We start from the raw sequence: 16262 nt of genomic DNA on the forward strand, positions 1-16262 counted from the left end.
GTAGATCGGGACTGGAGATGATGTGTACTACTATCAAGCTAAGTTCGTAGGAGGTATAAAATGGAAGATAGAGCAAGTAGTCCCTTGCATATCTTGTGAATAGTAAGGTAAGCAGGCAAGTTTGTGTTGGTAGGCTAGGGCAGCTCTGAGTTATAGACAGTTATACTAGAGACAACTTTCCTACAGTGTGCTAGAGCGGAATTACAATGGCCATAACCTGAAGTAATTTTAAAGCAAGCTAGAAGCAATTTTTCAATGTTACTATGGCATAGAAGTACAACAACTACAAGCAGCTAGAAACAGCTTTCCAATTTTGCTTTGTCAAGGAAATACACAACTTTAGAGCAAATACAACAGCTACAAAGCAGCTAGAAACAGCTTTCCAATTTTGTTATGTCAAAGAAATACAGCAACGTTAGAGCATCTAGAAGCGATTTTGCTACAATCTGCTAGAACGGGATTGCCATGGAAATTAGTTAAAACAGTTATAAGGCAAGCTAGAAACATGTTTCCCACTGAGGGCTAGAATGGATTTGCAGTGGCAGTGCATGAAACAGTATGAAAGCAGCTTACGATCTGCTTTCCAGCTGTGAGCTATAGCAGATATGCAGTGGCAGTTTTATGCAAGCTAGAAGCAGCTTTCCAGTTTTGTAATGGCAAAGAAAGACAACAACTTTAAGACAACTAGAAACAACATGCTACAATAGGCTAGAGCGGGATTGCCATGGATATGAGTTTAAACAATTTTTAATGCAAGCTATCAACAGATTTCCTACTGAGAGCTGGAATTGAGTTGCAGAGACAGTGACTTTCCTGCTGTTGGCTAGTTCACATTACACTGGCAGGACGAGGCAGAGACGACATTGTGGGGCAGAGGGGGATGGTTTTAAGGCTTACGCATCTATAGGTCAGATGCAGGTGTTTAATGTACAGTAAGAGTTGTTGTAGTTCGAGCCGACTGAGTAAAAACACTTGTGGTTACTACTGCTGCTGGAGGTAGTTAATGTGGAGGCAATGCGTACCCCAGTTAAGGTAAGAAAGGCCATGCGGTGAGGCACTCGTAGAGAGTGAAGTACAGACCTCGGATTATGCAGATTGAATCCAACGGTGTATGATACTGTTGTAATGGAACTCAGCTACCTTATACAGGTTTACATCAAGTTGTTTATAGACAGTTCATACATTTACAGTCAATGAGAATGTAGGTACTTGTGCAGCACCGATTTCGCACGGTAGGGTACGGCTGCCGACTAAGGATAGAAAAGTTACCTTTGGACACAGCTAGTGCGTGCAGACCAGGGGGACTGGCAGATGGCAGATACGGCCAAGACAGGCTACAGACAGGCGCTGGCCTTGTTTCCCATGGGCCTTGCTGATGGTGGGCAAGAAATAATCCTTGCTCAGCGAGGTCGGCTGGGGCTGGTTCGACGAAATGAAGTCAGGCTTCAATGGCAGGCGGCCATCTTAGAAGAACTGGGGCCCTCGTGGTGTTCAATGGAGAAAGTGGCACGAAATTATCCCTATCATCCACATAGTGCCGAGAAATGGTTATTTACTATCCAAATCTCTGTGATGCTTATGTGGAAAAAGCGTGGGCTCACGCAGTGCAATTCGCTATTACTTGCACAGCACCTGCTACGCTTACCACAATATGAAGGCTGGTCGCAATGACTTCCCTCCTATGATCCCACTGCTCCTACAGGGTCGGGTGCATCTCGGTAGAGCTCCTGCTCCACTGGCTGGTGGGGGAAGTAATTCACAGGCTACAGACAGGCGCTGGCTTTGTTTGATCATATGTTTGATCACTTGAACTTTGTATGGTGCTCTACCAAAAATAGTTATTTGGGGTTTTGGATTGGTGCTGAGGCGGCCCGATTACCTGAGCTTAATTTCACACAGCTTTTGCACAAGCTCAAGTCTGACATGGATCGATAGTCTCTCCTGAAACTCTCTTCATGGGGTGAAGTGAACTGTATCAAGAGGAATGTGGTGCCAAGAATCAACTATATCCTTTCTATGCAGTTGCTTAAAATGCCAAAAAGCATTTTTAAAGAGATAAATGCTCTTATGCAAACATTCCTATGGGATGGCAAACAGCCCAGACTTGCACTCTGGAAGCTACAACTTCTTTTGAAATTGGGTGGCATGAACTCACCAAACTTTTCAGTCTACCTCCTGGATTTCCCTGTGAGACATCTATGTCAAATGATAAGGCCTAAAACCGGACACTGACTTGTGGGCGAATAGTGAATCGAGTAACAACACTGAGCTGGAACCCAAAGTGTTACTGTCCATTGGTACCAGTAACTCAATGGACAAGAACCCCCTTACAAGGTTTCTGCGCAAGTACTGGTGTAAAATGCCACTTCTAATTGGGACTGACCCGTTTGTGTTTCCTGATGCGTGTATATGGTTGAACCCTGCGCTTAGGGTACAGGGAAAAAAAATGTTCTGGCCATCTTGGATCCTTAGAGGTATCTGCTATGTTAAAGATCTACTTGAGGAGGGTGAGTGGATCCCATTTGCACGGTTGTATACTAATTGACCTTTTCACAATTGACCTCAGGAGAATTGACCTAATTTAGAAGGTGAATTATGACATATGCGAGGGAAAACCCCCGCAACCCACCACCCAATCCAAAACCCCCCGCAAGCCCCCACCCAATCCCCTTATATTATTTATAATCCAAAACCAACCCAATACATATATATAAAATAACTAAAATAATATAAAGGTCAATTGTGCAGAAGGTCAATTAGGACCACTATAATTAGGTCAATTGTACAAAAGGTCAATTTGGGTAATACCATTTGCACAAATGTGTAGAAAGTATGATTTGCAGGACTGCACCTATGCAGAATATAGACCATTGAGAGGTATTATTGGGGAAAGGCTTGGCTGTGCAACACCGGAAGCTCTTCAGAATTCAGCCTAGCCGCTGTTGGAGTTGTGTGTGAGTGCTGCCCACCCGGCTGCGACATTATACAGAGTCTTGGCTTCTACGTGCGATGGTGAAGAGCTTGTACCAATATTGGCCAGGCAACTGGGTGAGTACCTAGCTCCTGGCTGCTGGAAGAGGTGCTGCAGCAACATTGGTTTGACAATCATGGACTGGATTCTAAGGGTCTCGCAGATTAAGCTGCTCTTCGGGGCATATTGGACTCCAGAGCAGATGTTCAGGAGGCACTTGCCAGACAATGATCTATGCTGGAAATGCACGCAGGCCAAAGGACCGCTGAGCCATTTACTTTGTTTCTGCAACAAGGTCCGTTCATTTTGGAGAGGGGTGTCGGAGAGGCTCGGCCTGGTACTCAGATTTGCTATACCGATGAAAGCATCCCCACTTATTCTTGGAGATGTTTGCCTAGTTGAAGAATGTACTTATGCAAACAAAACCTGATTGCTCCACAGCTGCATGTTGGCAAAGAAAAATATCCTGCAAGCCTGGAAATTAATTTTGCATTGATGAGCTACTGACTGTTTCACCTATGAGACATGGGCCAAGGGCTTTTTTGGTGTATGTTTAGAGTTGTCCGAGGGGCAGCCCTTTGTATCCACAGCCCCTCTGTTCTCCCCCTTTTCGTTTTACAACTCAACCTACGAGTCATTTACAAGCACAATGGTGATCTGGACAAGTTTGATGAGATTTGGGGCCCGCTCCTGGACATGTACAGTTAACATGGATGTGGGCCTCGGACGATACATCTGTAATTTTGCTGGATGCCCCAACCTGTTCCCTGCAATAGTTGTGGTTTTGAAGAGCTTTTTTCCTGTCTGCCACTATTCCGCTTTTTTTCCCCCCAAGGCACATCTGAAATGTGACGCTTTATCTCAGATATTATGATTTTGCATTCCTGTCCTTAGTTATGAGTTTATCAACATGCTGTATGTAATGTTATATTTTATTTGTGTTAAAAAGACTACATTACATCTCAACCATAGACTGCAACTCTTTTTGTTGCTAGTATCTGATGATGAAGGACATGTGACTTTGTAAATCTATTGCACGGTTCCATCTATGCACATTATGCATTGCTCCTTGTTGCATATCATGCATATCCTTGTTCACTCCCAGGACTCTGAAAGCACCCCCATGTGGTGATTGCCATCTTGAAAAGCACCTCGAGTCATTGCGCTCTGTACCATCTGAACATCTCCCGATCCTCTATAATAGGTGATCCTATCACCTTTGGGCTGAATCTGCTGATTTCTTTCTGGGTCACAGATATAAAATAAAACCAGCCTGACGGAGGGTGAAACATGGGGTTACTTTACTTAGGGTGGAATGGCTCCCCATATGGGATTCCGAATTGTTGTTAGCTGTGACAGTTTCTAAACTATACACGCTATTGCACCGTCCTGCAAATTTAATTGAACACAAGATATGCTAGAAATACATTTTGTATAATGGCTCACTTTCACATATGAAGGTTTTTAATGTTTTAATGAACACTTAGTGACTAACTTTGTTTTTGCCCGGCAGGACTTAGTGATGCTGTTATCCTTGCTTGTATAATGGGGCGCAGCCCACTTTTGATCTGCTTTTTCTCACTGCTGTATGCTTCTGCAGCTTTTCATCAGAGCAATGCACCTCTAATAAGCAGCATCCCTGTTAAGAAAGGCCTACCTGTTTAGGCAATCCCGCCCAAAATGGGTGCTGCAAGGAGAGAATGGGCTCCGTGGAACTGTATTCCAAGTAGTCCCCATTCACTCCCTTGTGCCCATTCCTCCTTCCCTGTTGCCCGGTAGTGATGACTCCTGATGCGTTTGCCACGCCCACACTGAAAGACCACAGGGTGTGGTGGAAGTGGTGCCAAGTGAGTGGCATGAGGAGTGTGGATGATGGGGGTCCCACGTGCAGGTCTAAGGGACGAAGAGTCAGTCATGTGGGTGATACAGTGAGCAGTCTCATGGGTGGTTTGAGTGAAGAGGGGATCACCTCCGCATCAGTGGCAAAGATGCATCCTGATTCCACTGAAGTTTGCATGGGCGGGGGTGACATTCTTTTCGGGAATGGGAAAGAACCCTGAACTTCCTTGGAAAGTGAAATGCCCCTTTGGCTTGCCTATGGAATTCCAGTTGGCTTTGAGTTTTAGACCTTCCATTCACTGGTGCAAAGGAAGTAAAAGAGTGCCCTGCTGGGCATATTTCCTGTGGAGGGATAGTTTGAGGCCTAAAACCCACTCTGCAAGACCTACCAGGCACAGTAGGTTTATTTTTATGTTATTTCTTATAAAGCGTGTCAAAAACAGAATTCTAGCTTGGACCTCTACTTCGTGTTATTGCAATGCCTGAGTTCAGCAGTGTCAATTTCTATGTGCAATCACGTAAATCTAAGGAAGATAGAGGGTGGTTCCGCCCATTTACAAGTGCACACCATCCCTACCCTCACTAGACATTTCTTTCACTTGGTTTTGACTTGGGAGCTGACAGAAGAACGTTAGTGTCCATCTGGGCTTTGCATCTGTGCATTAATTTGAATACAAGATCCATGCACTAGGAAAACTGCTAGGAAGAGGAGCTGTTCAATATCCAATATGTAAATCTGAGCTACTAGCTTCTGCAAATTCTAGACGAGCACATTAAATAGTGCAATTCTTGGTTCTGAAATCAGCGGAATTCACTACCATCTATGCAGTAAGGTGGCAAGTAGCGTCCTTCCAATCTCTATAGCTTGCCCGGTCGCCAATCATTTAGGATCAGTGAGCATGGAGACAGTTATGGAGAGTCTGAAAAGAGAGACAGTGTAACACTCGCTATGTGTGATATGTCATGTTGATTAGCTGCAGATATTTTTAGCTCCGCCAGGCCATGAACAGTGGGGCAGCAGACTCCTGGGACAGGAAGAAACCTGGATGAACTCATGGACTCAGTGGTGGATCTGGAAGTAGAACAGGTCTGAATCCACTGAAAGCAGACAAGAGCCATCCATTGGTGGTGCAAGAGTAGAGCATGGAGGACTCCAATAGTAAGTAGCTCTTAGTGTAATGAATGGAGGAGGCTGGTGCAGGGCCGCTTTGAACAAGGCATCCAACCTAGTCAGCAGCCCAGAAAAAGGAATGGGTGCAGATGAAAGTTGCTAAAAGAGATTGTCAAGTAGGACTGCCATTCCGGGTTTCACAAATGGTGCCTTATATATAAATACATATGATGGCCTGACTAGCCTAGAAGAAGGCAAGCTAAGGATACCAAAGATGGGTGGGAAAAAGATGGGCAGGCACCCCAGTGAAGGGCAGATACTGAGCCAAGTCAGGAGAGTTCCCCTTGTAGAGATAAAGGTATCTTCCGGAGGAAGACATATTCTACTTTTCTTCTAGTGATACTCAAGATCATGAATGCATGTGGAGACATTCTCCTCAATAATAAGTGGTTGCGTAAATTGTGTTTATGTTATGTTATGTTATGATAATTTATACCGTGCACTGCTGCCCTTTTTATGGTCTCCAGGAGCTCATGTGGCCCTGTGAGAAAAGTGTGTGAGGGTTGGTTAGAGAGGGAAGAGGGATAGGATAGAGGTGGTGCTCTTCTGTTGATTCTTGCAGAACCAGGAGAAATTGGCGTCTGTGCATGTGAGCTTTCTGGGTGTGCTTTGTTGTGTGCACTGGGCTTGTTGTGTCTGGAGGCGTAGCGTCCAGTGTCTGGGTTGTTTGCTGTTTGCAACTATTTTGTTTTGTCACGTGGTTAGCGATGGGTGTGTGGTTGGCCTGTTTTTGTGTGTAGTTTTACTGGCCCTTTTGGGCATGTGTAGTATGTTAGAGGTGTGCAAGTGTGAAATAAAGGAGGATGGTGGTTTGTTGGTTTCTGTTTGGCTCTGGGTATGTGGAGGTTTTATTGTTGGTTATACAATCCATGTTGTGGCATGTTTGCTTTGGTCCCAGAGTATAGTTTGTGGGGGTGAATTTATTTATTCTTGTCTCAGTAAGTTGAATAGCCAGGTTTTCAGTCATTTTCGAAAAGTTAGGTGGTCTTCCATCGTTCTTAGTTCCCACGGCACTGGGTTCCATAGTTTGGCTATTAAATGGGAGAATACGGTTCCTCCGAATTTCCTTTTCGTATACTGTTTTGTTTCTATTAGGACGTCATTGCTCGATCTTAGGTTTCTTCCCGAGTGACAGCGGTTGATTTTAGCTTGGAGAAATGCTGCTCTTGTCTGTGTAGTGATTTGTGGACGATGCAGAGAGCTTTAAAGTTAATGCATTTTTTGTACTGGTAGCCAATGTAGACCTCTCCGGTCTGGTGTGATGTGGTCTCTTCTATTTAGTGTCAGGAGTAGTCTTGCTGCAGTATTTTGGATGCATTGTAGTTTTTGTGAGGCATTCTGTAATTCCGAGGTGGAGGCTGTTTGCATAGTGGAATGTTACTGGAATGCTAAGTCACCAGGATGAAAAAAAGGCTGCGCAGTGTGCAATGTTAAGTTGCCTTGAGGTGCTCAATGCAGGGCACATGCGTAGTGCTCTGTTTGTTTTTATAACCACGCCCCCAACACTGGAGAAAAGCTTGCTGAACTGTTTCCCTCCAAACACCCATGCACTGGATGCCAGGTCTGTAGCTGGTAGGTTAGCACATTACACATTCTGAGCCACATCAGACTCCCTGACATCGAGTTCAGAGTTCAGTTTGATCCACTATAGCACTACAAGGTCCAGTATGGCACTACAGGATTCCTATGGGGGCAGCTTGTTCCCTCTCCTAATGTGGTTGGTCTTCATTATTCGGATTTTGTCATAAAAACAATTGCCAAGTAAGCTATGTAAGATGAGGGAGACTAGTAGGCTTCCACATGCAGCTTTTGAGTTCTTCACGTTTGTCATAAGTTTGGGTGTGGAGAGCCCAAGATTTCTGTTGTGCAGAGAGCTGGAGTGTGCCCCGGAGGTACTTCTGTATTTAGCATGTTTGTGCACAGCATTGCGTCCTGGTTCCCACAGGACCACTGTACATGCATAAGCTCTCTGCTGGGTCCAGGAGGGAGAGGACGATTTTTTCATGCTGTGTAGCTCTCTTTCACCATCCTTCAGTACTATGAACCTCTATTTCCCATGGAATGTTGGGACACAAGTTTCTTATACACCACTAAGCTGTGCGATAGTCCTTGCTGGATAAATCCTCAGATAACCTATAGATTATTGCGTCGCCCCTTCTTCGGTGTCTTTTATTTGTGCAGCTACCCTGCCACTTGCACAGGATCCTTTGCAGGAACCATGTACATCTCAATGCCCTATTTTCAGGCCACAGTGGGCCTCTTCTTTTTGCTCTGCCCTGCCCTCTGTAGAGCCGCTGGTCTCTTCTGCCCTTTGCAAAGTCCTCATTTCACCCCTAACGCTATTCGTCCCACCCTGAACGGAGTTTTAACTATCGCCCCACACTGTAAATCTTGCACAAACCCCTCCCGGCCCCTAAAACTCCCCCACCTATCTCTTGCATGGCCCTCTATTTCCCCATTTCTCTTCCTAACACACAATTATCCCCTCCCTCTTTATGGATGGTCCCCACAGAATGCAGAGTCCTGGTTTGTTCAGATTAGGATTTTCTTCTTTCATGGTAGTGCATAAAGTCATGCTGTTGAATTATTTGTTGCAAAGGTTAGTTTTTTTTTGCACGGGGTGGGGGGACACGAATATTGTCTGCCCCCATCCTTCAAGTATACAAACTGTTCCTGGTAGGACTTTATTGAAACTGCCCCGAATTACACCAGCACCTAGTTGCACTGAATGCCTTTTGGTTGGTCGGATCAAATTTAAGGCATAATAGCCCATAATGCTTTGTGTCCCGCCATACTTGGATTAGCTAAGGAAACTGTTCCACAGCCCTCACACGTGTTTTTGAGATGAGGAAAAGCTTTGTGTGCAGCCTCTATGGAAACATATTCCTTTTTAACTGTGGGTCGGTCATATTGAATGATTGATTGATTGATTTGTTATGTATTATGCACCTGTACACAAATGTTTCAAGGCATGATAAGGCAAGAGAGTGGGAACAGAGGGAGGACAAGACAATGATCTTACTAGGCCTTGTGTCTTTGAGATTGTGCAATTGCGCAAACAAGAAGTGCAGGGGAGAGGGTACAGGGAGAAGTGCACCCAGAGCAGCAGTGCCCTGAGTTAAGTGCTGGGAGGCTGGGACTCAAAGGGGCAATCCCAGCCCGGAAGTGTAAGGTTAGCCAGGAGGCAGTGCAGGTAGGTTCAGGTGGCAAGTACAGGGGGACTGGTCAGGGTGATGGCCTGGTGTCCTGTTAGACTCAGAGGACAACCAGGCAGCCAGTCAGCAGACAGAACAGGAGCATGAGAGGGTTAGCAGGGTAGAGGGAGATGGAAATAAGAGGAGAAAAGGTAGGTCTTGAGGAGCTTCCGGAACCTAAGGAGGTCAGTCTCAAAGTGGAGAGAGGCACCTGCAGAGGAGAGAGTTCTACCCCAATCTCTGCTTGCAGAAGTGACTCACTCGCAGCGAGTTAGAGGTAGACGTGCAAAAGGCCCGATGAGGAAGGTACTTAGGAAGAGAGAGTTGAGAGAGGACCACTGCCCCAAAATGCTGTGTGGACAATGCAGAGGGTCTTAAACTTGATCCTTGTAGCCACTGGGAGCCAGTGGAGGGATTTCAGGGCCAGAGATATGCCGTCCCTGGGCTTGAGGCCAAGGATAATTCTTCCAGTCCTGTTCTGGATGAGTTGAAGAGGGGTAGAGGTAGGCAGATTGAGAAAGAGGCTATTGCAGTAACCCAGCCTAGAGTGGACCAGAGCTCTGGAGACAGTGAGCTTTTGGGGGAAGGTGAGAAAAGGGAGAATATCTTTGAGGTGGTACAGCTGGAAGGGGGCCTTCTTGGCAATGTCAATGATGTGTGGAGAGAAAGAAGCAGAGTATGGAGTCGAAGATCCCTCCAAGGTTTTTTGCCTCACCAGAGGGCAGCCTGAGTGAGATAGGGAAAGTGGGAGCAGGAGTCCTAATGAGAAGGATCTCAGTCTTGCTGGCATTGAGGCAGAGTTCGTTAGAGGTGCACCATGACAGAATAGCAGATAGACAGTCAGGGATGAGCAAGGAGGAGGCCCAGGGTAGCCTGAACGAGAGCTGCATGTCGTCATCAGCATAACACTGAAAGTTAGAGGTGAAGGTAGAGATCACGTGGGCCAAAGGGGCCAGATAGATGTTGAGGTGAGAGGATAGAGCCCTGGGGAAGACCGCATGTAGAGAGAGAGGTGGTGGAGAGAAAGGAACCAAGCTGGACCTGGGAGGGTCAATCCAGGAGGAAGGAGGCCAGCCACGCCAGAGCCTGATCTGTGATGGCAAGAGTCTCTCAGAGACAAGCAATCAGGATGTTGTAGCTGACCCTGTCAAAAGCAGAGGAAAGGTTGAGGAGAAAGAGGGTAGATGGAGAGCTAGAGTCAAGATTTGAGAGTAGATCTTCACTGTTGCTCAGCACTGCTCTGAAGCCAGACTGATGGTCATCGAGACAACCAACAGATCCAGTGTGGAGGGTTAGCTTGGAGATAGCCAAGTTCTCCAGGAGTTTGCTCAGGAAAGTAGCGATAGTGATTGGGGGATAGTTTGCCAGAATGGAAGGGTCGGCAAAATACTTTTTTGGTAGGGGGTGCACAAGGGAGTGCTTAAGAAGAGAGGGGAAGTGCCAGTGGAGAAGGAGTGATTACAGAAATCGGCCAAGGCTGGAGCGAGAGAACCAATGCTGTCTTTGATCGTGTCTGGAGGAGCAGGGGGTCATCTGTTTAGATTAGACTTTCATAGACCGGACTTGTCTGTAAACATCTTCAGGTGTTATAGGAGAGAAGGAGCGGAGGGTAGGGGCAGCCAAGGTAGGCCTGAGAGGGATGAGGGGAGAGAGAGAAGAGGAGAAGAGGTGGAGAGTGTGGACAGGATGTCCTGGGTTTTAGTGCTGAAATTAGAGGCCAGGGTTGTGTAGAGGGCCTGGGTGGGTGTAGAGGAGGAGGATACTGCCGTAGAATGGCCCAGCTCCTTACAAATTTTGCAAAGTATGGTTATGTTGTTAGAGGCCACAGAGGTGCAGGCTTGAATGTGGACCCTCTTTTTAGAGAAGATGGAGAGTCTGTATTGCCTTTGGAGTAGACGACAGGCCAGTTTGTCAGAGGGTGCACCCAAAGCTCCCCACTTCCGCTCAGCTACTCTGCACTTGCGTTTCAGAGCAGCCAAGTCAGAGTCGTACCAAGAGTTGCACTTTGTGGCAGACTTCAGGCAGATCCTCATAACACGGGCAAGGATATTCATAGTGTTAGAGATGAAGAGGTGAAGGTTGGAAAGGGCCATGTCAGGATGGGAGTCAGCCACAGGAGTAGGAGGAGGGGAGAAGGTGAAGATGGAAAGTTGTGTGTCATCGGCATAACACTGGACATGAGGGTAGAAGGAGGAGATCAGATGAGCAAGAGGGGCGAGATATATATTGAAGATCCAGGGTGATACGATAGAGCCCTGGGAGACACCACAGGTAGGGAGGGTGGTGGAGGAGGAGAAAGCGTCCAATTGCAGCTGGGAAGGGCAGTTAATGAGGAAAGAGGTGAGCCAGTCCAGTGCCTGGTCAGTGATGCCAGGGGTGTCACAGAGTTGTTTTATGAGGATGGAATGGTTGACATGTCAAAGGCGAAGGAGAGATCGAGGAGAATGAGAACAGCAGGAGAGTTGGAATCGAGATTTGCGAGCATAGTTTCACAGGTGTTCAGGAGAGCAGTTTCCGTGCCTCTAAATGCCCAGAATCCAGATTGGTGGTCATGAAGGCAGCCAAAAAGATCAGTGTGAAGGGTCAGTTGGCAGAGGACCAACTTTTCCAAGAGTTTACCCAGGCAGGGGGTTATAGAGTTAGGGTAATAGTTAGCCAGGCCAGGAGGGGTCAGCAGAAGGCTTTTTTAAGAGAGGGTGCACAAAGGAGTACTTGAGGGATTGAGGGAAAGTTCCAGTGGCAAAGCAGTGGTTCTGCAAGGGTCAGGGTGAGAGAGGAAATGTTGACCTTAATGGCTCTAGATGAGCAGGGGAGAACCTTAACGGTTATATTCTCTTCAGAGGACCATCACTATCCTGCTCCTGACCAACTGACGCAGGAATACCAGCCGCCGCAGGCTGTGGCAAACATTTAAAAGAGAATAGCTGTCAATCAGTGTTGTGCTGGGAGAGTTGCTACTCTACCTGTAATCTCAATATTTTTAGTAGCCGCCTGGGCTTGTTGGGGGAAGTAATCAGTAATTTTCTCCCTATTACAGTAATTTTCGCCCAAACAATGATGTAGTAATGTGGCTGTGTAATCTTTCGGGGTTGGCGTCTGTGATAGTATGAACGCCATCAGTATGGCTTTTGCTACTTAAATTGTACACCATCAATAATCCTTATACCAAAAATCCAGGCCACTTTCCCACTTCCCACAGGCTAACAACTTAGCGGTGCACTTCGCAATGTACCAATGTTCACTGTCTCCTCTGTCCTCTGTCCTCAAGTGCAGAAACACTCTGCGACACTCTGCCCTGTCCAGGATTTTTTCAGTCCCACCGGTGTCACAACTGAATCGGTCCGTGCAGAAACACGGTGAAGCGCAAGTAGGGCCGCCATAACAATGTTGCTGCCTCAAACTGCAGAAACACTCTGTCACACTCTGCTTTTAAAAGGGGGAAACCCTTATTGGAATTTCTATGTGAGTGTCCATAGCTTTTCTCGTGTCCTTGATGGGACGAAACAAAAGTGCAGAGGGTGGGATGATGAGCGAGGCCGTCTTGGAATTCCTGTTTTGCATGCAGGTGTCTGTGGCTTTCCATGTGTATTCAAGGGGATGCAACAAAATTGCAGCAGATGTGATGATGAGCTAGGCTTTTCCGCAATACCCCTTCTACATTTGCAAAATACATGTCTCACCATGTGGACATCACACTATGAAGGAGATTTTCTAGAGGCCCAGCAAAGGTGAACAATGGATGACCCATTCACCCAATTGTAGGGCATTTGTATCTCATTAGGGCAGCCAGAGTATTGTAAGGAGAAGTATAGGATACCCGTTTCCCATTCCAAACTGAAGTTAAAGGGAGTAATTTCTTCAAGAAATAGAAGTAGGTGTGGTGGAGAGTGCACAAGGTAATAAAAGCTTCAGGCACAATGCAGGCTTAGACACATGCCCCACACATGTGGCATATGTGCCACTGCAACATTTAACCTGGGGTAAAGAATGTCTTGTTATGCAGCGGGACTGGGGAGAGGAAAGACAAGTGACTGCAATTATACCTCAAGTCAGTAATTTACTCGCCTCCTTTTGTCCCTTGTGGCCCTTTGCTGCTGGTAGCAATACAAGGACTACTGTTGACCTCAATGGACAAGTGACTGCTGTATATGAATTATACATCAAGTCAGTCATTTACTCGCCTCCTTTTGTCCCTTGTGGCCCTTTGCTGATGGTAGAAATACAAGGACTTTAGGAACAAAGGCTGTAAGTCCAATTCAGTGATAATGACATCCCTTATTGTTTGCAAAACAAAAGAGGTGATGGCTGTAAGGTTTAGAATAAATCTTAACCTCTGGCATTGCTCTGGGCATCCCTCCAGACCATCGTTCTTCGCCTGCCAAGCCATTACAGAAGGGGAAAGACCATATGCAAATCATACTTGGTCCCACCCCAAAAGGGGTAGTCCAGTCCGAACTGCTAAATCACATCCCTTCTGCACGAGACCACAAGCATCCACAGACATGTTTCAGCCTTGTTGGGCGTCATCAGTGAGGAGAGGCTTGGGTCTCTAGGCCCAGCAGGCACAGGACCCACGTCTGGGCATACCCGTCCCACTCGGTGTGTCAATAGCAAAACAAAAGAGGTGATGGCTGGAAGGTTTAGAATAAATCTTAACCTCTGGCATTGCTCTGGGCAACCCTCCAGACCATCGTTCTTCGCCTGCCAAGCCAATACAGAAGCGGAAAGACCATATGCAAATCAGACTTGGTCCCACCCCAAAAGGGGTAGTCCAGTCCGAACTGCTAAATCACATCCCTTCTGCACGAGACCACAAGCATTCCTAGATACGTTTCAGCCTTGTTGGGCGTCATCAGTGAGGAGTACCTTGGGTCTCTAGGCCCAGCAGGCAAGGGACCCACATCTGGGCATACCCGTGCCACTCGGGGTGACAATAGCAAAACAAAAGAGGTGATGGCTGGAAGGTTTAGAATAAATCTTAACCTCTGGCATTGCTCTGGAAATCCCTCCAGACCATCAGTCTTTGCCTACCAAGCCAAGTCACTTTTGTGGCTATATCCCTTATTGTTTGACACTGTTGGTCCCTGATTCCTGAAATTGGGCACCCATCTAACAATGTATTGGTCACTAATAAAAAGGGAATGTATATGTCTATGCAACCCTTAGTACACAAGCGACACAGGACATTGAGTAAAAACGTAGACTAATGACAAATGGAACTGTTAATCTAACCAGCCAGATTCCCAACCTGTGTTGTACTTTCAGATGTGACACTGCAAAAAAATGCATAATTAAAGAAAGTGGAATGCTCAGAAAAGATGTCCGTTGAACTGCACCCCTGCACAGATACATACCTCAAACAGGAAATGTTATTCACCAGTCACTTGGTATCCTATCCATGCAGACTGCTTTCGAAGAATGGAAGCCGGTGGAGGGACTTTTATGACGGTGGAACTTATCATGGCTGGAGTGATGACTAGGGCTAGAGTGACGACTGTGGCTGGAATGATGACCATGGCTGGATTGACGACCGTGGCTGGAATGATGGCTGTGCCTGGAATGGTGGCCATGAGGGGAGTGGCTGGAATGGGTTCTACGAGGGGAGTGGCTGGAATGTTTTCTATGAGGGGAGTGGCTGGAATGGGTTCTGTGAGGGGAGTGGCTGGAATGGTGACCATGGGGGGAGTGGCTGGAATGGCGACTACGAGGGGAGTGACTGGAATGGCGACTACGAGGGGAGTGACTGGAATGGCGACTATGAGGGGAGTGGCTGGAATGGCGACTATGAGAGGTGTGATGTGTGAGGCAGATTTCTGATTTTGGAGAGTGGGAGTGTCTTCCGTGACTATGATGGCGATGGTGATGGTGACTAGAGTGTCTTGAATGGGCTTGCAATTTCCATATGTTTGCTTCCACATTCTCTCTCGAACGAAGTGGGCGCCTGCCTTCCTTCACGGGATCTGTAGTTCCAGTCATGGCAGCAGTCGTCCTTCTCCGAGTTGAACTTGTGGTGGAACTCATGGTGATCTGAAAAAAAGACAGCATCCCCATGAGTAAGAGTGCAGTACATCTAGTAGGGAGTAGATAGAGTTGTGTAAGACAAAGAACAAAAGTATAAAACAGTATACATATATGAAGAACTGAGCCAAAGGTTAACTGGTCTGTAAGGAAATGAGATTTCTCAGTGGGCCTGTACTTCTCCTTTCAAAGATAGCAGAGATGGAGGAGAACCAAGTCCTACAGACGTTTGGGTGGAGAGATACAGGCCTGTCATAAATACACCCAGTTCCCATCTAGATTGTTTAACCCCTGGCTGGCTTCCTGAATATCGGTAGGGGAAATCCAAAGATCGCTGTATGTCAGTGCGCCTATGAACGTAACTTTATTAGAAGGTATCACATACTGTGTAAATTTAAAGGTCCTGGTTCACAAATAATTGGCATCTGGACAAAGCAAAGTGTTACTTTTTCCAGATGCCAATTTATAGGAAATCTGCAGGTCACCATATTCCCAAAGGCAACCAGGACTTTACCTGAGCGCTGTTTTCCTGACTCAGATGATGCACTGCTTAGCACAGTCGAATACATTGACGTCATGACACTAATGCAGCGCACCACACACGATTTAAAGAAGGTAGGGTGGCAGTCACGTGTGGAATGTGAAAACTTAATTTTGTATAGGAAAACATCACATTTACCAAAATTGGGCTCAACATGGCAGGGCTTACCATAAAAGGCCAGGGTCTAGCCCACTGAATAGGAAGTTTAGATAGATCAATGCTATTTCAATTGGTTCCCATCACCGGCTTGGGTGCTGGGAGAGCATTTCACCATGAGGACCATTAAATGTTCTGTCATAGTGAAATATTATTTAAAAATAAACAATTTCTACCTCCATCCAGGGAGTAGAAATACATGTGGGGCATACTTCTGATTGGTGACAAAATGAACAGGATGTTCAGAAATGACTCTGCTGTGTTTCCCGCATCCCCGTAAACAGTGGGAGTCATGACTTTTCCACTCATGTAAATGTACATCTTGTTGTGAATATGGGGCATGCAGTTACCTATGTTACATACATTGAAAAT

The 16262-nt window shown here is 46.4% G+C and overlaps 1 long non-coding RNA gene across 1 annotated transcript in view; it reads right to left on the reverse strand.

The window, feature by feature from the left end:
• Positions 1-16262, reverse strand: part of LOC138472682 (uncharacterized) — a 117473-nt gene that overhangs the window by 12879 nt on the left and 88332 nt on the right. The window contains exon 2 of the long non-coding RNA XR_011268658.1: positions 14530-15202. This is a non-coding gene — a long non-coding RNA (uncharacterized lncRNA). The remainder of the gene's footprint in view (positions 1-14529; positions 15203-16262) is intronic.

The sequence above is a fragment of the Ambystoma mexicanum genome, chromosome 8 (genome assembly GCF_040938575.1).
Source record: "Ambystoma mexicanum isolate Mex_15411 chromosome 8, UKY_AmexF1_1, whole genome shotgun sequence".
NCBI classification, from domain to species: domain Eukaryota; kingdom Metazoa; phylum Chordata; class Amphibia; order Caudata; family Ambystomatidae; genus Ambystoma; species Ambystoma mexicanum.